Consider the following 8,700-nt stretch of genomic DNA (forward strand, 5'->3'; position numbering starts at 1 on the left):
AAATATTTCACCCTCAAATAAAGACTTTCAGCAGGGCGTGGTGGTGCACGCCTGTAATCCCAGTGGCTCGGGAGGCAGAGGCAGGAGGGTCACAAGTTCAAAGCCAGCCTCAGCAACTTAGTGAATCCCTGAACAACTCAGTGAGAACCTGTCTCAAAATAAAAAACAAAAAAAGGGCTGGAGATGTGGCTCAGTGGTTAAGCATCCCTGGATTCAATCCCCTGTACCAATAAATAAGTAAATAGATACTTTCAAAAAACATTTGCAAAATACTATTATCATATCCCCCCAATTATGCTAATTTCTTACATACCCCAAACATGTACATGTTTCTCCCATTGTCTTAAAATGTCTTTTTGTAGTTTTTTTTTTTTTCTTTCCTCAAATTGGTGTCTAATGATGTTCCTTCCATTGCATATGGCTTAAGGGTCTTTAATGTCCTTTACATTAATTATAATCTCTGACCATATCCTCTCCCACTTTTTGTCCCACATCATGTGTTTGCTGAAGACTTGGAGCCACTAATCCTGCAGAACTTCCAGGCTTCTGGACTTGGCAGACCGTGTCCTCAGGGTCTTTTCTCTGCCCCTTGTATTTCCTGTCAAGTGGTGGATGCGCTAGAGGCTGGGACAGATCGCTCCTTGGCCTTTGGCTAACATCAGGTGTAGGGACCTAGTTAGAGCCAGGTTCAGGGACTTACACAGAACTTGATGGTGGTGGTAGGTATTTTCCACAGCATTGCAGCTGGACACACAGGGTCCATCACAGGGCATCTGGGTGCTTCACTTGGGGCAGTGTTGAAATTGGCCACAGGGTCCAGGTGGATCCTCCCGGATTACCCCTCAGGTGCCCTGGTCTTTAACCAGGTGGTTAAAACCATTTGAAGCAGCATTGGTTGTTGCTTTTCAGATCTATTATTTCAATAGGGGCTGCAAAATGGTGGTTTTCTAATTCAATTATGTTTCTTGCTTTTATTTTTTTTTTAATGATTCTTTTTTAAAGATAAAATTTTTGCCCATCAACTAATTGATACTTTGAAATACAGTCCATCCAGTAAAGGTAAGATACTTTTTTTTTTAAGAGAGAGAATTTTTTAATATTTATTTTTTAGTTTTCGGTGGACACAACATCTCTGTTTGTATGTGGTGCTGAGGATCGAACCCGGGCCGCACGCATGCCAGACGAGCGCGCTACCGCTTGAGCCACATCCCCAGCCCCGGTAAGATACCTTTACTTCATTATTTGGTCTACCTTTTTCTCAGAATGATGACTTATTCCCTATCAATCTTTTCCTTCCTATCAATCTTAAACAAAAAACCCCACGATAAGTCTCCAGTATCACTTAAAGAATATTTTAAAATATATATTTCCATATGTGTATATTTTAACTAATTTTTTTTTTTAATTTTTACAGTGCTGGGGATGAAACCCAGGGCCTCACGCATATCAGGTGAGCACTCTCCCACTGAGCCATACCCCAGCTCCTCCATATATTTTAATCATTATTCTTTCTGATGCTCAAGTCATCTTATTTTGGCCACTGAGAGCTCCTTCCCTTTGGCCTCTGTGTCCTTTCCACGGGGCCTGCCTTCCTGGTAGCTTCTGTGCTCTTTGGTACAAGACATCACGGGCTTATCTTGAACATGTCCTGTACCAGCCCCAGAAGTGTAAAGTCCCCAGGTGGCGCTGGTTCCTCTGGCCTAAGTAGCGCTGGAGAGAACAGTCATTTAAAAGCCTGTCCTCTCTGGATGTGAAGTGGGCCACTGTCTGTCACAATCCACTCCCCGGTCTTTCTGGTGGCGCCCGGGGGAGGCAGATGCTGTAAACCGACTTCACTGCAGTCAAGATCCTGGCCTCTGGCTGGCCCTGCCGGAAAGGATCATGGAGAAAAGCCCAGAAAAACCAACCCCAGCTGTCTCCGCATCCTTCCCACAGAGCTGCTGGCCAAGAGCTAACAGGTGTGAGGCGAGGGTTTTCCTAGGGACCTGCTTCCTCTGCTCCCCACACTGTATCTGGAAGAGCGTGCCACCTGTCCTTACGGAGGACCCCTGGGTGCTGTTGGTGAGTGAGAGAGGGGGTGGAGGAGGGTGAGTGGGCACGAGGGCCTCTCGTAGGGCCTTTACAAACAAGTTCGCACTTAAACCTCACGATGACCCCAGGAGGTAGGTGCTGTTACTGCCACCATTGTGCACAGGAGGAAAATGAACCTCAGAGGTTAAGTCACTTGGCCAAGGTGGCCACACATCAGGGGGGCTTCAATTAGATCCTTGTCTCTGGACTTCATGGGCTTTGTTCTTTGGATGACTCCCTGAGCCTGGGAAGGGCCATCCTTCTACAGATCACCAGCAGCAACAGCAGCTCAATTTGCAAAATGACACTCCACTATCCTTCCCTCCTTTCTTATTACCAGAACTACTTAATTTTGGCGAACAAGTTGCTCGCCTAAAAAAACTACATTTCCCAGCCTCCTTTGCAGGTGGGGGCTGGCCAAAGGACTGGAGTGCAGTTGTGGATGGGACTTCTGGGTAAGCTGCAGGGACAGACAGCTGCAGGGTCCCCCATGGCCCTCCTCCCATCCCCAGCTTCCTGTCTGGACTTTGGCCACAGTAATTGGAGCTCTACAGTCCTCTTGGACCCAGCCTCGAAAATGGAAGCCTGGCACAAAAGATAAGGACACAAGCGTAGGAGGAGGCTGGGTCTCTGATGGCCGCTGGAATTGCCCTGCCAGCTTCAATTGCCTTTCTGTGGACTTCATTTAGGAGAGGCAGAAACAGACCTCAGTCTTGTTTCAGACACTCACTTAGGTAGTTTGCTGCAGGCAGATGAGGGTCAAAAGTAGAAGCAATGAGAATTCTAGAACTTCACTGAGTCCCCCCCCATTCAGAGGCTTTCTGCCTCCCTGATTAAGACTTCCCCTATCATGACAAATATTTTGCAAGGCCCCCTTCATCATTTTGAAATAAAATTCACATGTAATCACCCAAATCAACATACAGATGCTATCTGAGTGCAGTAGCACCCACCTATAATCTCAATGACTCGGGAAGCTGAGGCTGGAAGATCACAAGTTTGAGGCCAGCCTGGTCAACTTAGTGAGACCCTGTCTCAAACACACACACACACACACACACACACACACACACACGCTCCTGCATTTAATATAACTAACCCACCAAACATCATAGCCTAGTAACACAGCTCACTGTAGGTATTGGTTGTTTATCCTCCTGATCCTGTGGCTGACCAGGACCTGTGGCCCACTGCTGCTGTCCTGCATCACAAGAGATTATCCTACCCCTCATTGCTAATCCAGGAAAAGATCAAAATTCTAAATTTCCAGTATGGTTGCTACTGAGAAAGTACCAGTTCCATTGTAAAGTCAAAACCCAAAAGTTGAGCAATTGTCAAGTCAGGGAACATCTGTAATGACAGATGAAAGAGGCTTCTATTATAAAAGAGAAATAAAAAGAATTTGTAAAAATATGTATTTCAATGTATGTGTGATTGGGGGCACAGTTATACTTGGATACAATGAAGAAACCAGATGCCTACCCCTAGACTCACAGCCAGCCGGTGTCTCCAAATGCAGAGGTGGTTGATTTGTGACTCCAGTAGACAGTGATATTGTCGCTGGTCTTGTGACTTTCTGAAATGCAAATGAAACAAAAACCAAGCTTATCTTGATTTATACAGTAGAAAACATTTCTAGAAAGTGCATTGTATATAAAACCCACAAAAATATTTTATGTCTACATATAAAACAGAGCTCAAGGGTCAGATCATCATGACCAGACTGTTCATGGATGCAGATTTCTGGCAGGAGACTGGGAACCCTTGTGGAGCGCAGGACAGTTGTGTCATATGGGACTGTCTCACACCTTGCAGGGTCTCCAGCACCTGGCCCACACCCATCGGGTGTCCTTTCCAGCATCCTGATGACTAAACATATGGCTCAGACTCCCTGAGACCCTGGAAGCCAGTGGCCTGCCCAGGCTGGACATGGCTGGCAAAGAGCCACCCCTGGAATGCAAACACACACTTACCTTTTCCTTCTGGATGCTTCCTGCTCCTCTAGATCTCAGGTGCAACTCCCAGAGGACAGACATCATTGTCCTCTTTTCCCAGATGAGCTAGAAGACGACCCAGGAAATTGCTGGTGCCACACCATCGTATCTTGGGCCTTCAGTAATTTTACCTCCAGGGGGCTGGGGTTGTGGCTCAGTTGGTAGAGTGCTTGCCTTGTATGCACAAGGCCCTGGGTTCAGTCCCCAGCACCACCAAAAAAATAAAATTTAAAAAATAATTTTACTTCCAAATCTCTAAGAGACCTAGCAAAGAATAAGGACTATCGTCAACGTGTGATCTCTGTTTTACACAGAAACACCTAGCCAGTGGCGTGCATTTTTTTCCTAAGGTACTCACCAATGAACTTGGGCTGGGTAATGAATGCTTGGTAAACATGACATCATAACCTAATGAGACTTTGCTCATATCGTAAGGACAGAGAGGGAATGCCTCTGGTACACTTCTGCTAATAGCCACTCAGCTGAGATGTGACACAGATGAGCAGGAAGGAACTCTCTCTTTAGGCGCACGGTCCCACTGCCAGCCCTTGGCTGATAATCAGATGCAGGAAGGAGTTCATTACGGCCATTCCCGAGAGCCACGGCATGAGAGGAGTCGATATGAAATGCCCAGCAATCCATATTTCTTCTACCAGAAAAACTGACCCACTCTTTTGTCTTCTAGCACTGGCGTGGCTTTGCGGAATGTCAGGCAAGGGTCCGATGGACACTGCAATCTCTCTCCCTCGCAGGCACCAGAAAAACACTCAAGTTACTGTCCTGATCCCTCTTGTTGCTTTCCTATGCATTTTTCTTTTAAAAATAAAGAAAAATGTTTTCTCTACCCAATTCTTTACTTTCTGATGCAAGATTTTTTTTTTTTTTTTTTATTCCTTGAAAGAAGAAAAACTGAGACTGGCAGAAGCTCCTCTAAACACAGGCCTAGAAGACAGAAGGTTTAGAGGAGGGGACAGTGATTGTCTTGCTCTAAGGGGACCAGGCAGGGGCCATGGAGGACCTACAATTCCTGGCTTCCTATAGATTGAATATCCAAGCATCCCTGTGGGTGGAGGCTTCAACATCCCTATTTGGTAGTTGGAAGGTTTCCAGAGCAGGTGTCCGACTGAGGATTTGGACTAGACCCGTCTGAACGAGCAGATCATGCCGAACCTCTGGCACCCTTTGGGGACACTAGTTTGAATGATGTGCCCCTCCCCTATCTCACACAGGGACAAGGCGCTCACGGCCTCCTTGGGCATCGTTCTCGGTGTGGCACAGTGACTTTGGAATCAGTCTCAGTTCCCAAATGAGAACCTTCAGGGGTGCGGCGGGGAACGCCAGCGCTACCTACAGATCGTTGCTGTTCTGACCCCCACAGATGGAACCCGGGGCACAAAACAGTGGGCTTTCATGATATACCTTGAAGAACTGCTGCAGAGGGTTCCCAGCTCCAGTGAGCTCTGCCAGGATCTCTCTGTAATCCCGTAAACATTTGCTGAATGGGAGTGAAAGGATAAACAAGAAAGCTGATGAGTGTGTCCTGGGCTTCCTTAGGCTGAGAACACATCTCCAGTGAATGAGAACTAAGAGAGGGGACCTGGGTGGGCTATGGCAGGCTGTGTTCTCTTTGCCTTGACTGCTTGCTTTATTTATTTATTTGGCACAGGGGACTGAACCCAGAGGCACTTAACCACTGAGCCACATCCCAGTGATTTAATTTTTTTTTTTTTTTTTTTAATTCTGAGACAGGGTCTTGCTAAGTTGCTGAGGGACATTGCTGAGGCTGGCCTCAAACTTGTGATCCTCTTGCCTTGGCCTCCTAAATTGCTGGGATTACAGGTGTGGGCCACTGAGCATGGCCCAACTGCTTTTAAGTGAAACCCACAGGAACAAAGAGGAAATTGCACCAATAAACACAATATTACTTTAAATCCTTGATTTCCCGTGTGATCTGACAAAGCGTATGTGCTAATGCCCACTCAAGTCAGCATGAAATCTCATCCCCCAACAGCAGAGAGGGGTGAGAGGGGATAAAAAGAGGGTACTGACCACAACTGCAATTAAGACCAGGATCAAACTGTTTTAAAGACACAGTATCACTATTTTTGCAGACTGCTCTCCTGTGGGGTAGGGAGTTTGGAAGTACTCATCTTCATGATCTTGTTCTAGCTAAATTAGAGCATTCGATCATAAAATCATTAATATGCAGCACAAATTTGGAGATATGTATACGACAGTACTAAATCATATGTGAAAGGGCAAGTATTCCTCATGGGGAATCTTTTTATTCAAATTACATTTAATTTGTCCTTCATCCTCACCAAAGACCACAACAATTCTTCATTTCTGTTCATGTTTTTCAAGCCATTTCTCTTCCTTAAACCTTTCAACCAGGGAGATGATGGGCAGAAACATTGGGTGAGTTTTTTTTTTTTTTTCCTAAATTATATTTCACCAAAGTTGAGAATTAGGTTGCCTTGGTAATTATTTTCTAGTTGTTTCAGGAATTTAATTATCAGCTGTCCACATACCTTGCAACGGCACAATCGCTCTCCTATGATATTCCTTCCCTAAGTGCACAGCCCCAGGATAACTAGCACAAACCCAAAGCAGGGGCCACTCTACAAAAGGCTTGGTCTGTGCTTTCAAAAATAAAAATGAAAGACTAAGAGCAGTCCTGGATGAAGGAGAATAAAGAGACCTAACAGCTAAATGCAAACTGTGGTTCTGAACTGGATCTTTTGCAATATAATCACCAACCTCTGAGTATGGGCTGTATTTCAGTAAGAGGATTGCACGGATGTCAATTTTCCGGAATTAGAGCATCACACTATGGTTATATAAGAGCATATGCTAATATCTGTGGTTTACTTTTTTTTTTTTTTTGGCAGTACTGAGGATTAAACCCAGGTGTGCTTTTATTGCTGAGCGATATCCCCGGCCCTTTTTATTCTTTATTTTGAGACAGGGTCTCACTAAGTTCTCTGGGATGGCCTTCAACTTACAATCCATCTACCTCAGCCTCCTCGGTTGCTGGGATTACAGGTGTGTGTCACTGTGCCCTCTGTAACTTATCCTTAACTGGGAAAAAGGAACTGAATTAAAAAGTGAAGAAAATTGAAAATATGTAAACAACATGCCTATGGTATTCAAATCTTAACGAGTGCTACAGTTTGGATCTTGAATGTCCCCCGAAGACTCACATGTTGAAGGTTTGGACACTAGGACTTCAAGAGGTAGAGCCTGGTGGGTGGAAGTAAGGTCATGGGGGCAGCCTCGGAGGAGATATTGGGACCCTGGTTCCTCCTCCCTCTCTCTGTTTCCAGGCTGCCATCTGTTTCCTTCACTACCATGTTGTTCTGCCTTGCTATGACCATGGACTGAAACCTTGAACCTGTGCACCAAAATAAACCTTTAATCCTTATAAGCTGATTATGTCAGGTATTTTTGTCACAGCTACAGAGAGCTGACTAACACAAGTTACTGCAAACGTAGAGGCTTTAAGTAGCACAAATTTATTATTTTATAGTTATGGAAGTTGCCATTGGGTCCCACTGTGCTAAAAATCAAGGTGTCAGAAGGGTTGCATTTCCTTCTGGAAGTCCCAAGAGAAAATCTGTTTCCTTGCCTTTTCCAACTTTGAGAAGTTGCCTGCATTCCTGGCTCATGGCCTCCTTCATCTTCAAAAGCCACAGTGGCTGGTTCAGTCTTTCTCACAAAGCTGTTTCTCTGTTCTGACACATCTTCCTCTTTTCTGTGATAGAGATTGCACAGGACACACGCCTGAGTTACCCAAGACCATTGCTTTATCTTAAAATCTGCTGAATAGGAGATTTCCCCTGCAACCATAAATTTCCCTCTCCATAAAACACAGCATATTCTGAAGCTTGTGGGACTAGGGGACGAGGATGCAGACATCTTTGAGGAATCATTATTATGATTAACAGACACACACACACACACACACACACACGGGAGTGGAGGAGTAAATGTGTTAAGAGATTAACAAGAAATGAAGGTTTTATGGAAGTTAAGTATAATTTTCTGGCAACTTCTGTGGATTTGAAATCTTTTCAACATGAAAAGTCTAATTTTAAAAAACTCTTACAATAATTGGACATTTCAAGCAACCACAAATCCACAATCCCTTATCAGAAATGCTGAAATGCAGAACGCTGAAAAGTGAGATTTCATCATTCCCCCGCACCCAATCTGCAGGGCTTTTTACAGCCTCTGTTCCTTCCCTCGCTGGGACCAGCCTTATGTTTCGCTATGGAAATGTCGATGCCCTTTCATCTGGTTTGCACTATCTTACCTGCTTATGTGTCGGGTGCTGGGGAGGCAACAGGGACACCCAGCCCTGTCCCTCAAGAACCCAGAGCGGAGTGGGGCAGAGACCCTAGCTGCCTGAGATCAGCTGAGGAGGGGGAGGATGAGGACACTTGAGAGCCACTGGCTGGACAAGTGGAGAGAGGACAGCCACGTGGGCTCACAGAGGGGGCTTTGAACCTACCTGGGGAGCTGATGTCAATCATCTGATAGAACCCACAGTGGAGTTTGGAGGCCCGGGGAAGGCGAGGCTCAGCAGAGCCTTATCTGCTTTTTGATGCTGAAGTTCCTGGAGAGCTCGGGGGGG

Source organism: Marmota marmota, unplaced genomic scaffold (genome assembly GCF_001458135.2).
Source record: "Marmota marmota marmota unplaced genomic scaffold, marMar, whole genome shotgun sequence".
Lineage (NCBI taxonomy): Eukaryota > Metazoa > Chordata > Mammalia > Rodentia > Sciuridae > Marmota > Marmota marmota.